Below are 17,989 nucleotides of genomic sequence, written 5' to 3' on the forward strand. Positions count from 1 at the left end.
TTAGATTTATATACTGCTTCACAGTACTTTACAGCCCTCTCTAAGTGGTTTACAGAGTTAGCATATTGCCCCCAACAATCTGTGTCCTCATTTTATCGACCTTGGAAAGATGGAAGGTTGAGTCAACCTATCATGTTATTTTATATTAAGCTTTTGACCGCAATAAATTGTGGATAATTTTTTAAAAAGTAAAAATAAAAATGAGTGCACCGAGTCACCTTATCTACCTATTGAAGAATATGTATCATCATCAGGAAGCAAGCATAAGAACAAATAATATTAAATAAAGGAATCGCTTTACTGCTTACTGGAATAACTAATCATAAAACTCAATAATGTAAGAGGAAAAATCATTGGAGAAGACCTCAGTAACTGGAAAATTGAAGGCAATTTAAAAATATGTCAAAGAGAAGAGAGGCTGACACCTTCTTGCCCCGTGCTCCTGAATACTTTAAGGAGCTCGGGACTAGTAGTTAAACACTACAAATTAGTTTATTGTATTCATTAGGTACCATCAATCATAACTTACAGTCATGTAGAAGTTCTTCCAATGTCCAACTTTGCCTCAATAGTGTGAAAAAGTGGTGTTGAGGTAATTCCCCGTTAGGAGAATGAGCGCATACAGGAAGACGTAGTGAGAGAAGTGTTTGAATAATACACACACAGCACACAGATACACTGTACAGTAAATGTAGGTTTTTTACTTTCAATAAAGGTTTAAGTAAAGTTCAAAATAAGCAGTCCAAAGTCATTCACAGGTAAGTCAGTCAGTTTTCAGTCCAGGGATAATCCAATAACAAAGTCCAGTGTCAAAAACAGTTCAGTATCAGACTTATATCAAATCCAAGAATAGCAGTCAATTAGGAGGAACGGCAATACTCTCCAACAGAAGGAAAAACAGAGACTCACTCACACTCTCTTCTGAGACTAAAACTCTGGCTCCATCTTATGGCTGTTTGAGAAACCACACCCAATTACACTTTTAGGATTCTCTTAAAGAGACAGTATTAAAATGTCTATCCTGGTTTATATATTGTCCAACCCAAATAGCTGTTAGGTGACTTACATTCCTAACAGGTGGTCTCTATCCCATGGCTTAAGAGCAAAAAGAAATCTCCTGCCTGGTGGTGGGATCCGTGCAGGAATGACAAAACACTCCCCTAGCCCAACCAGAGATTAACCCAGTGGCCAATCAGGATTACAGAAGTGACCCCATGGCATGAACTACATTTCCCATGAAGCATTTCCTTAAAGGGGCAGCTCTCATTCCTAAACTAAATATCCACTCCAACCAGCACACTCCCTGCCTGGAATTATAATTCCACTACTGGCTAACTAATAACTAAAATAAATGAGTAAATAGTAATGTAGCATCAAACAATGAAAAAATGAGATAGATACGAAGCATGCAAAGCTTGAGGTTCTTCAAGTTCAGTCTTTCTCAGCAGCAACATTAGATCGGTGACCGGCCTGGTGTAGAGCTTCTTGGTGAAAGTCTACAGGTCACGGCAGGACACTTGTGGCTTCATGATCTGGACCTCGACTTGGCAGACTAGTCCACCAGAGCTGGGTAGGACTTGGTGCCACGAGTTCCGATGCACAACCTTGTCCTTCAACAAGACAAGATCCCTTTCTTCGAGATTCGGTTTGTTGGTCTTCCATTTATGGTGGTCTTGTAAGGTGGACAAGTATTCTTGCTTCCATCACTTCCAGAAGGTGTTGGACAAGAAGAGAGACCCCATTGCTTACAATACAACCACGAGCTTAAAAGAACTTGAAGCAGCAGTTAGTGACAGTAGTAGAAAAACAATATACCTTAAATCACAAAGAACCAGAACAAAAGCATTATTTAGAAATGTGCATTTTATAAGAATCTTTTCAAATATATATTCATAGTATATTCATAGTTGCATTTAGATACAAATTTAATTTAATGTACAACAGGAATAATTTATTTGTATTTATTTATTAAACACATGAGAACCAGAAACAGATTAGAACAAAGATTAGGACAGAGTTTGGACAAATGTAAGATTGTGCTTAAAGATTCAGGACTTAAGTACTTTACTTTTTTGAATTTCTACTTCTGTTAGATTAAATTGAGGGAAGGAATGGCCATAATCTCTTTCTCTGATTGTTCTTTATTATATTTGTACCCCATTTTTCCTATAAGAGCTCAAACTGATGTACTTAGCATTCCCTCCTTCCATGTTTGGCTTCCATGGTTGAGAGTGGGCATTCCTGTCTTAGTCAAGCAGCACTTTAACCACTACACCATACTGACTCTATCTGGTGATGCTCCAATAAAGTGAGATTTCTAGGATGAGGCTGTTGTTATCACCACCTGCCATTTTAACACCATATCCAGGAAAGCTGCGGAAATGAAACCATGTTGCTTCCAACCTATTTTACAAACATTGATACTGACTATTCTCTAGTCCTTCCACTGAAAAGTGGATGAGCTTATTTGACACTCAATAAAACTTTGTATCTGAGAGTAGATATGTGTGTATTAATTGATATGTCTAGTTTAATGAAAAGAAGGACTAGGAGTGACATGATAGCAGTATTCCAAGAGCTAAAAGACTGCCACAAAGAAGAAGGAGTCAACCTATTTTCCAAAGCATCTGAAGGCAGGCCAAGAAACAATGGATGAAATCAAGGAGAGAAGCAAACTAGAACTAAGGAGGAATTTCCTGACAGCTAGAACAATTAATCAGTGGAACAACTTGCCTCCAGAAGTTGTGGGTGTGTCAACACTGGAGGTTTTTAAGAAGAGATTGGACAACCATTTATCTAAAATGGTTTAGGGTTTCCTGCCTGAGGGGGGGCGTTATACTAGAAACCCTCCAATGTCACTTCCAACTCTGTTATTCTAATAATATATGTAATATATGTAAAATTGGACATCACAATGTGCTCTCCCTTACCTTCTTGAGGTTCTTCACAAAGCACTTCCTGCAGCAGCTGGAAGAGCCCAAACATATCTGCAAAAAGTCCCAGGTTCCCCATTTTAGACTAGATCCCTGTCTCAATCCAGCACATTAGAGAGTATTAATGCAGAATGAAAATGAATGAAAAATCAGCAGACAGCAGTTTCCTAAAGGTGTGGAAGCATTCTTCTGCTTGTACAGCTATGGATATTATTTGAAACCTAAATGCATGAGGAGGATAAGAACCAGCCGAGAATACAGGACACATAAACATTGTGCATCTTGGGGGCTTATCTCATTTGGCCTGCTCAACAGTTAATCCCCATACCCACAGGAGTTCTGCTCAATGTCACAGTAGTCAGTATTTTCTAATCCTGATCCCAAATCTACTATAGCTGCTGTAAAATATATAGGAATAATTTCCTGAGTCAGGTTAATGTATAAGGAATGTCAAGGCAGACTCTGGGAATATTTGCCTTAACTTTGTTTTATTAAAATGAAAGTTTTATTAAGGCATGTGGTGAACTGAGCAGTCCAGATGATTCATGCAGTTATAAACCCGTTACTACACTCCCCATAAATCTAAGAGCCATTGTCCAAAATTTATTCCCTCAAAACATTTTACCATGGTGAGGGAGGCAGACGAGAAACTCTATTTTGGCTTCAGGAATCATTCAATGCTAAGATTACTTAACATGTTCATAATGCAGTTCAAATGAATCATTTTTAAGTTTTTTGGGAGGGTGGGACATGGTATCACATAAGGAATGTGCTCTAAGAACCGGTGTTGTAAGACTGTTTTAATATAACTGTTATCCTTTTTCCCGGTCTCATATAATGTCATTTCCCACACAATATCTCCCCTCCCACAACCTTGAGAGACTTTCTTGTTTTACAGAAGCGTCTCAGCCCAAAACTGGATCCTCAACTCAAAAACAAGCAATTCCAAATAGCTCCAAAACCTGCAGTTTAAAAACTATTGCATTATAATGTGCTTGAATGTTTAGCTCCACCAGTCTTTGGCTCATTGAAAGATCAATCGAGGAGCTATTGGATTTTTCTATAGAAGATCCCAGAGTCTGATCTCAACAAGAGAAATAAGGCAATCCTCACAGCATGGAGATTGCCTAAGATTCCCCAAGACCAGGCAACTCTGATGTTGCCACCCCCAAAATAGGATATGGTAAAAGTTGGTACGGACATACCAAGGGAATCTCATATAGATAGCTCTCTCAGATACTCCCAGCCTAGGGAGCAGGTGGAAGGGAACAGACCAAGCTTTCCGTCCTGGATTTTCCTTTTATTGTAAATTGTGGGAGAAAACTTTGAGTTCTTCTTCATCCCTTGGAGCAGAGGTTTTGAGGTGGTGGAATTTGTTCATGAAAGGCAAAATTCCTGGAACCCCTGATCTAAAGGGGTGAGGCTCTTGAACGTCAGATGGCAAGCCCCATGATTCCCACTGTACGTTAATACTAATGGTTTTTTAAAAAATCTTGCCACAGTGTACTATATATTATTTCCACCCTCTCCCTGCTCCCTTGTGGAGGGATTTCCCCTCCCCTTTAGTACTTAAATAAAAACTCTCCACAAGAAACTAGGGAAGAAAAACATTCTGTAAGATATGGAGAATTTTTAATCCTTCACAGAAATTTTTTTTTTCCTCTCCTAGTCCTTGAGAAGAGTTTTTTCCTCACAGATGAAGGGAGAACAACTTTCTGTGAGAGACTAAAGGGAGAAAAACCCTCTGTGTCCCCTGTGTAGGTCTCTCCCCCCACCCTAACTGTAGAACCTCTTCAAATCCTCACAGAAGCCAGTTTGAAAAAAATCCACCTTACGGTCACCTGTCTATCCTGACAACAGAATAGTCTGTAAAGCACACAAGGTTTACTTTGGAGCAAAGAGTGGACAACATCTTTGGAGCTGGCCTGGGTTTCTATCAAAATAAAAGAGAAGGCACCATTTTAATACTGGGAGAGCTAATGACATTTGAAGTCAGTTTTAGACATAAGCTGAGGACAGGAAGAAGTCTAAGTCATGGGGATACAACAGAAGTATGAGATCAGCAGCTGATGTTTATGCCACAGCTCAATGCAAGCCTTGTCTGCCTTATCTGTTCCAGGAAATGACACTCCTTGTATTTTTCCTGCACCTATTTATCCCTGGCTGTGCCATTACCCTTAAAGTGGAAGGAGATTACTCAAGCAGAGTCCAAAAATTATGTCCCTATATGCCAGCCATGATTTCTAAATAGAGAAAAATAAAGAAAAGCCCCTTTGACACAAACAACAGAAGAGGTTACCATACTTATCTTTTGATTTGTAATTTTTAGATCTATCATTTATCCAATCTACAACCAATTCAGCATTATGCCATTAATAAGAGTAGTGATAAAATATCAGAGAGTCTGTTTGATGTAGTGGTTAATGTTAAGTTTGGAGAATAATGGAGACCAGACATCTGACCAGTGACTTCAACTCTTTAATAACAGTAGATAGAACAGAACAGAGCAAGGCTATGGGCAGCAGTAACCCTTTTATAGGGTTGGCTGCTACCCTATTAACCAATAATATGTGCAACAAGTTCAACTAATACCCAATAAGAAGTGTCCTAATATTGGCCAATCAGGGACTTGTTATGGACCAATCCTTGTTCGTTGTTTAAGGACCAATCAGGTGTGCAGGCTTTCAAAACCCGCTTTGCATTTGGGCCAAGTTACTTTTATTGATTCACAACACCCCTCCCCTTGGGCTCCATTTGAGGAGCTGTAACAAAATCCTCAAGATAGACAGACCGCTTGGTCTGTCTGGATGATTCTCGTGGTTCCACCGGGTTTGGCCTAAAGTCCGGTTCCGGTGGAGCGTTTGGATGATCTCTGTTAAGCTCCGTTTCGCTGCACGGAAATTCCGTGCTGCTTTCGTGGTTGTCCCCACCAATCAGTGTTTCTTCAGGGTTTCGCAGTTCGGTTTCCCCGTGTTCACGTCCCATGGGAAAGTCAACTCCTCCCTGCTTTGATTCCCGGTACTTCGCTGGGCCGTAGGGTTTCCGTTGGCCTGCTATCTGTCATATCGAAGTCAATTTCCTCGATATTTCCTCCCCTTCAGTTGGTGAACCCGGGAGCCATGGGCGCTGGGTGGTAATCTCGAACGGAGTTGGTCTATGTGGCGTTTCCACACCCTCCCATCGTCTGTTAGCAGGCGGTAAGATCTAGGCCCTGTGAGGTGGGTGACGGTTGCGGGTATCCATAAAGGGTCGCCGGAGAAGTTTTTGGCAAAGATTAAATCACCTACCTTAAATTCCCGGCATTTGCTGCTGGATCCGAAAGGCTTTTCGGGTGCGTATGCGGGGTAGAGCCGGTCAAGGTGCGATCGTAGCTTCCGCCCCATGAGAAGTTCGGCGGGCGTTTTGTTGGAAACGCTGTGGGCGTGATGTGCTGCAACAATAAAATTCGATTGATTTTTTCATCGATGTCGCCGAATTCCATTTTTGTGGAGGGTCTTTTTACAAACTGTACCATGCGCTCTGCATCGTCCATTCGCCGCAGGGTGCGCGGGCGAGGTTAGCGCATGGCGGATGCCCCGGTCAGCAAGATATTGTTAAAATGGTAATGTGTGAACTGTGGGCCGTTATCTGAAACCAGAACGTCCGGAAAACCATGTGTGGCAAATAGTCTGTTTAATTTGTTGATAACTGAGTCTGTTGTAGTAGTGTTCATTCGATGGATCTCGAGCCAATTTGAATAGGCGTCGACTGTAATAAGGAAAGTGTGCCCTTTTGTAGGCCCCGCAAAGTCAATATGAATACGGGACCATGGTCCCCTCGGAGTTTCCCATTCGGTTGGGCTTGCTTTAGGTGGGGCGTTGCTGACGCCCTGGCAACGTTGACAAGTAGCGACCCAGGCCTCGATTCTTTTGTCGATTCCCGGCCACCAGGCATAGCTCCGTGCGAGTGCTTTCATCCGCACGATGCCCGGATGTCCGTCGTGCAATACTGCTAAAACAGTTCGCTGCAGTTTGCCCGGGATTACGACTTATCGCCCCACAAGATGCAGCCCTTTGGGAAAACAGTTCGGTTTGGCGGGCTTTGAAAGGCGCCCATTCAGGTGATAGTTGTTCTGTTGGCCAACCACGTTCAACCCAGCGTAGGATGTGTTGCAGGACCGGATCTCGCTTTGTTTCGAGAGCAATGTCTCTCGCCGTCAATGGCGGCGCGTGTAGAGTCTCAATTTGCAGCGTTGTGATGGTTGGGGCTGGATCTTCAACCGATTCTGGGAGTGGTGTTCTGCTCAATGCATTAGCGTGGAGAATTGATTTCCCGGCGGTGTTGCAAAGTGTAGTTGTACGCCGCCAAGAATTCAGACCAGCGGGTCATTCTGGGGGACAATATATACGGGTTGGTTTATTACCCGCAAAATCCCCAGTAGTGGTTTATGATCAGTAATTATTGTAAACGCACGCCCATACACATATTCATGAAATCGTTTAACTGCAGCCACAATAGCTAAAGCTTTTTATCAAGCTGACTATAATTTCGCTTCAGCTTTAGCTAAAGTTCGCAAAAAACGCGACGGGAGCTTCTGCTCCGTTTGGTAATACGTGGGCCAGGATTGCTCCAACCCCAAAAGGTGAGGTGTCACAGGTAATAGTTAACGGCAGAGTCTCGTTGTACTGCATAAGTACAGAATCAGAAGTTAGCAATTTCTTTACTTGTTGAAAGCGTATTGTTCACGTTGTTCCCAAACCCACGTTGCTTTTTTGTCTAAGAGTCTATGTAATGGTTCAGCTACTGTTGCTTTATTGGGTAAAAAGACATTATAGAATTGATAAGTCCAAGGAACGCCTGTAGATCTGCCTTGTTCCTTGGAGTGGGGGCCTTCTTAATTGCCTTTAATTTGTCCTCAGTGGGATGGATTCCTGACTGTCCAGGAGGTATCCCAAGAATTCCACCCTTTCAGTACATAACTGGCATTTATTTTTTTGACTTTGAGGCCGGCGTCTTGGAACCTTTGTAAGACCATTCGAGTCATTTTTCTAGAATGTCTCTGTTAGGGGCGGCGATGAGTACATCGTCGAAATACGGTACGACCCCTCTTATTCCTTGTAACAGCCTTTCCATTAAGCTCTGAAAGATTCCTGAGCGACGCTCACCCCGAACTGGAGCCGGTTGCATTTAAATGCGCCCCTATGCGTGACGATAGTTTGCGCCTCTGCGGTGGCCGGATCTACAGGCAATTGTTGATACGCCTGCGCTAGGTCTAATTTAGCGAAAAACTTTCCCGCCGCCCAGGAATGGAGTAGGTGTTCCACTTTGTTGAAGTGCGTGGTTTAGGTGGCCCGGTAGTCTCCGCAAATTCTCAGTGACCCATCAGGCTTGATAGGCGTCACTATTGGGGTTTCCCACCCGGCATGGTCGGTGGGTTCCAGCACGCCCTGTGCTATTAGCTTATCGAGTTGTTCGTCGATTTTAGGTTTCAGGGCGAACGGCACCCGACGCGCTTAAGGCGGATGGGTGCTACCTCAGGGTTCAAGTTAAATGAGATCGGGTCCCTTGTACTTGCCTAGTCCATTCGCAAAACGTCTTGGAATTCTTGCACGAGGGCTTCCTCCCAATCGTTGCTCTCGGCACGGTGGACTCCGCTACAGTGATTCCGAGCGGTCTGAACCATTGCAGGCCTAGAAGACTAGGCCGGTCACGGTCAACGACAGTCAGTGGCAGTGCGACGGTGCGGTCCTTGAAAGAGACCTGAATCGGCGGGACCCGACAACGGGAATTCGGTTACCCTGGTAATCTTTGAGTATAACCCTTTGAGGGTTGAGGTCTTGGCGGCGAATCGTCGGAACGAACTGTTGGAGCGTCTTCCAGGACACCATCGAGAGGGATGATCCTGAGTCCACCTCCATTACACAAGGTTTGTTTTTGATAGCGACCTTCACTCTGATTTTCCCGGCATCTAGGGATGTAGCGTGGCCTATGGTAATTGTCTGGTGGGTCTCTTCCCGTCTGGTTTCTTCCCACCTGGTGGAAGTGGTGGACGGTTTGTTTCTGTAGGAGTGGCTTCCCCATTGGTGATTCAGTTTGTCTCGGGTGTGCCGATGAATCCTGAAGACTGGCATTCGGCCTGTCGGGGTTTGGAGTTGGAGTTTTGTTTGCTTCTGCAAACCTTTGTGATGTGACCTCTTTCTCGCAAACGCGGCAGAGTGCGTTGAGGAATTTGCAGCCGGATCGTGGGTGATTCGCTCCACATCCTGCACAAGGTCGAAGTGAGCGTTGTGTGAACTGGTCTCGCTCAGTTCGGAGTCGGTTGACCTCTTCCTCATCACTTTCTGACGGGGATTCTAGGTCTTCGTGGTGAGTCGATACCGGTGTCTCTCTGAGCGAGGCGAGGTATCATTGGCGAGTTGACGTAGCGGTGCGCTGGTGCGGTGTATTCGGGCTGCCGACTTCTTGGTTGCTTCTGCCGCAGTGGCTTTTTAAGGGCATCGGTGAGGCTGATGTCCCCTTAGCCATGATTTTGCTCTGGATCGTGCAGTCTTCTAGGCCCAGAACTAGGCGGTCTCGGAGGGCTTCTTCTAAGTTAGAGAATCCGCAGAGGCCTCCAAGGTTTCGGAGGTCTGCGACGTAGTTGGCAAGGCTTTCGCCTTTCCGCTGGACCCTCTGGTAAAATTCGTGCCTTCTGACTAAGGTTGGCACGGTGGGCGCGTGAGGGGCCCGTAGCAAAGGCTCGAGGACGTCCCAGTCCATCGCTTTTACTCGGCTGGCTTGGCAAGTGATTTTGCCATTTTAAACACGGTAGGCCCGCAGTGGGTTAGAAATACAGCTCTTTTTTGCTGGCTGTTGCATCTTTCAAGTTGTTGGTCTCCAGAAACATCTGGAACCTATCCATGTACGACTCCCAGTCTTCGGTTTCTGGGTCGAATGGAGCGGGTGGTATGGCACCGCTGGCCATGTTGCCATTGATAGTGCGTGTTTGACCACGTGCTCTGTCGGTTGCTCTGTAGATCAGTCAGCTCTTCGGTCTCCGCATCCCACCTTCGTCGCCAGTGTTAAGTTTGGAGAATAATGGAGACCAGACATCTGACCAGTGACTTCAACTCTTTAATAACAGTAGATAGAACAGAACAGAGCAAGGCTATGGGCAGCAGTAACCCTTTATAGGGTTGGCTGCTACCCTATTAACCAATAATATGTGCAACAAGTTCAACAAAACCCAATAAGAAGTGTCCTAATATTGGCCAATCAGGGACTTGTTATGGACTAATCCTTGTTCGTTGTTTAAGGACCAATCAGGTGTGCAGGCTTTCAAAACCCGCTTTGCATTTGGGCTTAGTTACTTTTTATTGATTCACAACAGTTAAGGCACCTGGCTAGAAACCAGGAGACCAGGAGTTCTAATCCTGTTTGAGATATGAAGTTGGCTGGTTGACCTTAGGCCAGTCACTCTCTTTCACTACTTAGAAGAAGGCAATGGCAAACCATATCTGAAACCTTACCAAGAAAACTGCCAAAGCTTGTCCAGGGATTCAGCAGGAGTCAACGCCGACTCAAAAGGACGCTTACACAAATATGACACACAGAAATAGTTTGATGTATTTTTTAGACCAGAAGTGCAAAATCTCATATTCTCCATAAAATACGTAGACAGCTCCCTTCCAAAAGCCTCTGCAAAATTGACCACAATATTGGTTTTAATGTGACAGTTTTAATGTGACAGAAGTGACATTAGTTGCATATAGTATGACTTTTTACTATGACTCCACCCATTTCTTTGTTCTAACCCTGCCTTCCCAGCATTTGCTTTGGTAAAAGTTTTAAAACAAAAATGGATGCTTATAGCAAACACAATTTTGATTTTTATCAGATTTGTTATCCTCCCCAATAGGATCAGTTGGCAACACATGCAATGGAACTAGAACCACACTACACATTAGGCAGCTTTAACTCTTATTCTCTGGAATCACACAGTGTAGTTTAGCATTCATCAACATCTGTTCACTAGAGTAAGTTCCCGAAGGGGAACAAACTTGGACAGAGAAGAAAGAGGGCCCGTCCTCTGTCCTAATTATTCATATCCTACCATCCTAAGTGGCTGTACTTGGTGCATGTTTTCTTAGGGTAAGATTTTCCATACTCTTAGCCTTTCTCCAATGTACAATCAACAGGGAACTTCCTTGCTGCATATGACCTTGTATGTCTTTCAGCAAGTTCCAAAATACAAATACAAAATCCAGCAGTTGGAGGTTCTACGTGGATTTGCAACTCTCTTTGGGAAAAGCTGGGTCCGTGATGCAATGCCCAGAATGCTTTCAACAAGGCATACGGAGATTCATAATCAACATTTTTATTCTGGAGCAAAAGTACAGTACACAGGAAATTCAAATAAGCAATAATGAGCCAAAATCCCCCCTAAGGATCAAATCCAGAGAAGTAGGTATCCCTAAATCTTATGAGACTACTTCTGTAAATAAATTAATCCAAGTCTCATCAAAGCACAAAGAAGTAAAGGATTTTACCCTATGACTAACCATATAATCATACTTACTAGGATACATTTGAAATGCTATGCCCTAGATGTCATAGGGCAGGGGTCCCCAACCACTGGTCCATGGACCAGCACTTGTCTGCGGCATGCCAAAAACCGTGCTGTGCAAACAATCAAAGCAGGATGCAGGCAGCACACGAAACCAAGGCCCAACCACTGGTCTGCAAAAAAACCCTTTCTCCTCCGGTCCATGGTGATGCCCAAAAGGTTGGGGGTATACATATATCTAAAATAGAGTTGGAAGGGATCTTGAAGGTCTTCTAGTCCAACCCTACTGCTCAAACAGGAAACCCTATACCATTTCAGCAAATGGCTGTCTCGCTGCAATAGGGCATCTGCTTTTGATTTTCTACTCCTGTTTCACTACGACCATGCTTTTTAAATGTACAAGGGAGACAAAGCTGCATGCTTCCATACTACCCAATCCTGCCATCAGTTAGTAAGGATTTGAAACAGGATGTTGAGATTTTGCATTATCTGACGTATTTTGAAATCTCCAATGTCACAGCAAGCATGTAAGAAACCTATGAGTTCAAGAAACTTATAGAAAAGCAGCTCTTGGTTTATAGAAGCAACTTTTACATAAACATAAAGGCAACTGCTTGATACCCACATTTGTGTTTTGTGTTTTAGTACTACCTGTGATGACCAGTACCAGGGTATCTGAAGTACAGGTATTTTTTATTACCTGCTACTTGAGTTCTTCCTTTATTTCTTAACTCAAGGCAGTGAACATATCCAATACAACTTGCTCCTTCTATTTTCCCCACAACAACATCTCTGTGAGGTGGGTTGGGCTGAGAGATGTTGACTGGCCCAAGGTCATTCAACTGGCTTTCATGGCTAAGGTTAGATTAGAACTCAGAGTCTCCGGCTCTCTAATCTAGCACCTTAACCATTAGATCAAACTGACTGTCTTTCACTGTAAATGACAGGAATTTCATTCTGAATAAAAAGATATGTTTCTAGATATGCTCCATTTTGGAAAGGCACACTCATTTTAATCATAATTATTGTAATTACTCATAATTATTTTAAAAACTCAATCAATTTTTTTTCCAGAATGCCTTGGAATTGTAGGCCAAGGCACACATGCTTGGAAATCACAGAATGAATTGATTGCTTTCATGGCCATCTTCTGTTGTGTCTAACACTATTTTAAAAGGGGAAAAATCAACTTAAGAAGCAGCTAGCAAGTTTTAAAAAGTTGAAAATCAAGAGATAAGAAAATATGCATCACATATGAATCAGCCTTAAATTTCCACAGATTGTTATGTGAACAACCCTTAAGCATACCAATATTTATTTACTTAATTGATTTATTCATTTATTTTATTTATTCATCAGAGACAACTCTGGGTGGCTTACAAACATTAAAATTAGTACATGTTAAAATAGTAAAACAATAAATAAATGCCATTAAAAGATAGGCAGGAGGGGAACATGAAGCACATGGAGAGAGGTAGAGTCTTTCCAAATCTAATAGCCCATATAATGTTAGGGAGCCATGAGACAGGAGGAGGATCGAAGTACACTTTGCAAAATGTATTTAGTAGAACATACAGGTAATCCTCGACTTACAACAGTTCCTTTAGCGACCATTTGAAGTTACAACAGCATTGAAAACAGTGACTTAGGATCATTTTTCACATTTATGACTGTTGCAGCATCCCCGTAGTCAAAATTCAAACACTTTGCAACTGATTTCTCATATTTATGACTACTGTATTGCAGTGTCCCGGGGTCATGTGATCACCTTTTGCAAACTTCTGACAAGCCAAGTCTATGGGGAAGCCCGATTCACTTAACAACCAGGTTACTAACTTAACAACTGAAACGATTCACATAACAACTGTGAAATGAAAGGCCTTAATATGGGGCAAAATTCAGTTAACAAATGTCTCATGTAGCAACAGAAATTTAGTTTAGTTTAGTTTATTGTCATTGCACCTCATACAATGAAATCAAACACCATCTTCAGTGCACATCATAACCATGAAAATAAACACAAACACAATCCTTCACACTCCACACATTGAACCGGAAACCCCCGACACCACACCAACACTGCACTATACAGCAGAATTCAAAAGAGCTACTGCTCTGGGATAGAAGCTGTTTTTCAGCCTGTTTGTGCTTGTTTTTAATATTCTGTACCATCTGCCAGATGGTAATAGTTCAAAAAAAAAAAGGTTGCCCAGGATGAGATGGATCTTTAAGAATGTTTTGAACTTTCTTAAGGCAGCAGGAGCTATAAAGCTCTTCCAAAGAGGGGAGAGGGCAACCAATGATCTTCTGGGCAATGACGTTAACCCTCTGGAGTGTTTTCCTATCTGCCACTGTGCGATTGGCAAACCATACTTTGGGCTTTTTATTTTTGGGCTTAATCATGGTTTTAAGTCAAGGACTACCTGCAGTAAATTTGGTTCTGTACCAAATATAGAACCATGTATGACAACTAGTATATTACCTGTTTTTGAAGTGACAGTAGTTTTCTTCTTGATGTCTGACTTGGTAAACAGCTAGATTTCTGTATTAAAATCCTTCTGTTGAATTTCTTATCAATGTTTTATTGGTGAAATAGAATTCCAATGCTGATAGACCTGTAGAATGTGCTTAGGAAGATGGAAATTCCATATCATCTCATTGTCCTCATGTAACACCTATTCACAGACCAGGGAGCCACAGTTCAGACAGAGCATGGTGAAATAGATTATCACTAGCTCAGCAAAGGAATGAGATATACTCTTCCTGAATTTATTCGGCCCTTATACTGACTACGTAGTGACGGAAATTGGATTAGAAGAAGTTGAGTATGGTCTTAAAACTGGAATAAGAAATTTCAATTACTATACTGATGACATTATTCTGGTAGCTCAAAATGCAATTGATCTGCAAATTCTAATAATGAAAGTCAAGAAGTATAATGAAAACATGGGACTAATACTGAATCTCAAGACAACATAATAGTAAAGACAGCAGATACGGCAGCCAGCTCACAATTGACGATGAAGATACTGCAGTGGTGGACAGCATCTTTCTTTTATGAGCAACTATCAGAAATAAAAGAATCAGCAGACCAGAAATGTACCACAAACTAACACTTAGCATAACAACCATGTATTCAGAATCAAACATTGTGATGTATAATACCATACCTACAAAGGTCAGAATTTTGCAGACAATTAACTTTGAAAAAGCAGGATAGAAAGTTTATTGATATTTTCAAACTCTGATGTTGGAAAAGACTCCTGAGAATGCCATGAATAACAAATGCATCACAGAACACACGAATCCAAAGTTCTCATTTGAGGCATAAATAACTGGGGTCAAATTTTCATAATTATGAGCACATTATTTGAAGACCTAGCTTTCTTGAGAAGTACATAATGATTTTTTAACCCCTAGTGACCACATTAATAGATCTTCTCCATGACAATCTCTCCTTAACTTGGTCTTTGAAGTCTTCCAACGGTGCCCTCATCACCTCTATAACCGAGTTCATTATGAAGAGCGGAGATCTGAAAATGAATGCTTCTAAAAAGGTACTTGTTTTTTTTACAAAGAAATTGGAGCCAACAAAACCAAGTTATACACAAATGGCTAAAAATGACAGCAAATCAATGAATTTGTGCACCTGATAGAATGTCTATTAAAAATGGGGTGCAGATATTTTGAATATTCAGAAGAGACTTACTGGCTGATTCAAACTTCTAGATGTCTCACTAGGTTTGTATTTATAAACAAATCTATTTTTGTAATGGTGTGATACCAAGGTAAAATATATTAGCCTTCTTTTTTTCCTCATATATACTTGAAAAGAGAAGGTGATCCAGCTTTTAATGTTATACCAAGCAATAATATAAAATATATAGAAGTACTGGCTGGGTCAACAACTGCTAAAGTTTTAGTCTCTCTGACGTCATAAGTAATTATTAATCTGGATATGTTTTCTTAACTTTTATGTTTATTTTTAAAACACATAGTCTTCCAAAAAAAGTCAGTAAATTCTGTTTCACATAAACACTTCATCAATTCTATTGCCAGGATATTTGTACCCTAAAGAGTAAACCCTACAATTGAAGTATTAGAAACAGACTGATTGAGTCCATGGCATAGCGTTCTCCCAGTGGCTTCAGTATGTCAGATTGGAACACAGAACAGTGTACAACATAAATAATTTTTCAGCTTTACTCTATTACACAGGAGTTCTAGGGGGATTTTTACAGCAGCTGGTGTTAAAAGCCATGCAAAATCAAAAGAAAATAGACTTCATATTTAAGCAAAATCACAAAGCGCAGAAGAGAGAACATTCTCCAAGAGTTCAAAAGATTCCAGACTTTGTTACATGCATCCATGTAAAACTATTCCCATTCCTATGTAAATTCTTTGTACACAAAACACAACACTGAAATCAATGGAAACATTACACTGGCTTGGATTACCACTCCTAGAATGCAACATGGAATTTGGAGGTATTGCATTAGGTCACATCTATACTATAGGTAGTCCTTGACTTAAGACCACAATTTAGCCCAAAATTTCTGTTGCTAACTAAAACAGCGGTTAAATGAGTTTTGCCCTATTTTATGATATTTTTGCCACAATTGTTAATCCCTGCAGGTATTAAATTAGTAACAATTGTTAAATGAATCTGGCTTCCCGATTGACTTTGCTTGTCAGAGGATCACAAAAGATGATCCCATGTCCCCAGGACATTACAACTGCAATAATAAATGCCAAGTATTGACAATCCAATGTCATTTTTATGAAAGCAAGCAGAGATAGAGATTCCCTTGCTATATAGGAGAAATAATGTTAAGACTGCTCTCTGGGCATCTATAGTGATATCCCTATACAGAAGTAGCCTTGTATTTAGCCATCATTCAAAGGTAGAAGGGACATATTTATTGATATGATTTTATACTTCCCAATCCTACCATTTGGAGGAGTATATGAGGCACTGGTAGTGTGGCCACTTATGACATTCCACAATGCATTTGGAATAAATAAATAGAGATATGAAATCATCTCTAATAAAAAATCTACTTTATGTATATAGGTGCTCTCTGAGATTTGGAAATAAATGTTCTGTATCACTCAGGAAGCCTATCAGAAGTGAAAAAGCTCCCTCTAGCAAAGATACCTACATGATTCCATCTCGCGGGAAGAAAATGCCTGAGAAAGGTCATAGAAATACCAAACATATAAATTAAACATAAATATCAAGCAAATAAACAGGGAAGATATGAAAATGTTAAGCAGTATAATCAATTGGTTATCATGAGAAACACTCATGACCTTTGGAAGGATTCAAGAAGATCGCGTTCAGTTGAATTTTGCACTTGTGCAACTGAAATTAGGATTGACCCAACCAAGATGATTAGGGGACTGGAGACTAAAATGTACAATGAATGGTTGTAAGTATCGGCATGGCTAGTCTAGTGAGGAGAAGGACTAGGGGTGACATGATAGCAGTGTTCCAATATTTGAGGGGCTGCCACAAAGAGGAGAGGGTCCAGCTATTTTCCAAAGCACCCAAAAGCCAGACAAGGAATGGGTGGAAACTGATCAAGGAGAGATTCAATCTAGAAATAAGGAGAAATATTCCGACAGTCAGAACAAATCAACCAATGGAACAGCTTGCCTTCAGAAATTGTGAGAGATTCATCACTGGAAGCTTTCAAGAAGAGACTGGATTGCCATTTGTCAGAAATGGTGTAGGGTCTCCTGTTTGGGCAGGGGGTTGGAGTAGATGACCTACAACTCTGTTAATCTGAATACCCATCCAAGGTACACAGTTTCCTCCATCCTTGTAGCTGAGATAGCTGCCAATGGAAGTGCAACTTGCACCTAAGCAGCCTAAATTATATAAAAATCAGTGGTTGAAATGAAAACATGGTTAGAACAAGAACTTCCAAGCAAACATAGAATGAATAATATGAGAATTGCCTGGTGAAAGGATGAGAAAGATTGAACCTGTATTAATACTTATAATTTCTGTTGAAATAGACAAAGATCTTGTCATATGAGATGCAGGAGGAACAAAATAACTACCAGCAACAAGTAGTTTTCAAAGTTTGTTTGTTTGTTTGTTTATTAAATTTATATGCCACCCATTTCACTGCTAAGTGACTCCTGACATATAAAAGCCGCTGAAACACATGAGATACTAAAAGGGTATCCTCTACCTTCCTTTAGAATGACTTTTCTCTAGGAGACAAGAAGTGATTGGAAAGGATTTCAGAGCTGAGTAGTGAATTCATTATGAGCATGGAGGACATTATCAATACTTATTAGTGTGGAGGAGGTTCTTTTGAGTTTTGGTCTGGAGAAGAGAGGCAAAAATCAAGGCTGTCTCAGCCATCAAGATTGACTAGAATACATCAGCAAGATTTGTGCAATCTTTGAAGAAAAGAAAAGTGTAAAGTATAAGAAAGAAGGCATTCGGAAAGAATTCATTCCAATCAAGAAAGAAAGCATCTCTTCCCAAGAGATGGATGAGGCCTGGTCTGGTGCA

General features: G+C 41.3%; 1 long non-coding RNA gene across 1 annotated transcript in view; it reads right to left on the reverse strand.

The window, feature by feature from the left end:
- Positions 1-666: 666 nt before the first annotated feature.
- Positions 667-17,989, reverse strand: part of LOC148133020 (uncharacterized) — a 44,999-nt gene continuing 27,676 nt past the window's right edge. The window contains exons 2-3 of the long non-coding RNA XR_015747041.1: positions 2,931-2,987; positions 667-1,815 (exon numbers count right to left, since the gene is read on the reverse strand). This is a non-coding gene — a long non-coding RNA (uncharacterized LOC148133020). The remainder of the gene's footprint in view (positions 1,816-2,930; positions 2,988-17,989) is intronic.

The sequence above is a fragment of the Notechis scutatus genome, chromosome 1 (genome assembly GCF_049901735.1).
Source record: "Notechis scutatus isolate UNSWTSFEM ecotype Mainland chromosome 1, rNotScu1.2, whole genome shotgun sequence".
Classification (NCBI taxonomy): Eukaryota; Metazoa; Chordata; class Lepidosauria; order Squamata; family Elapidae; genus Notechis; species Notechis scutatus.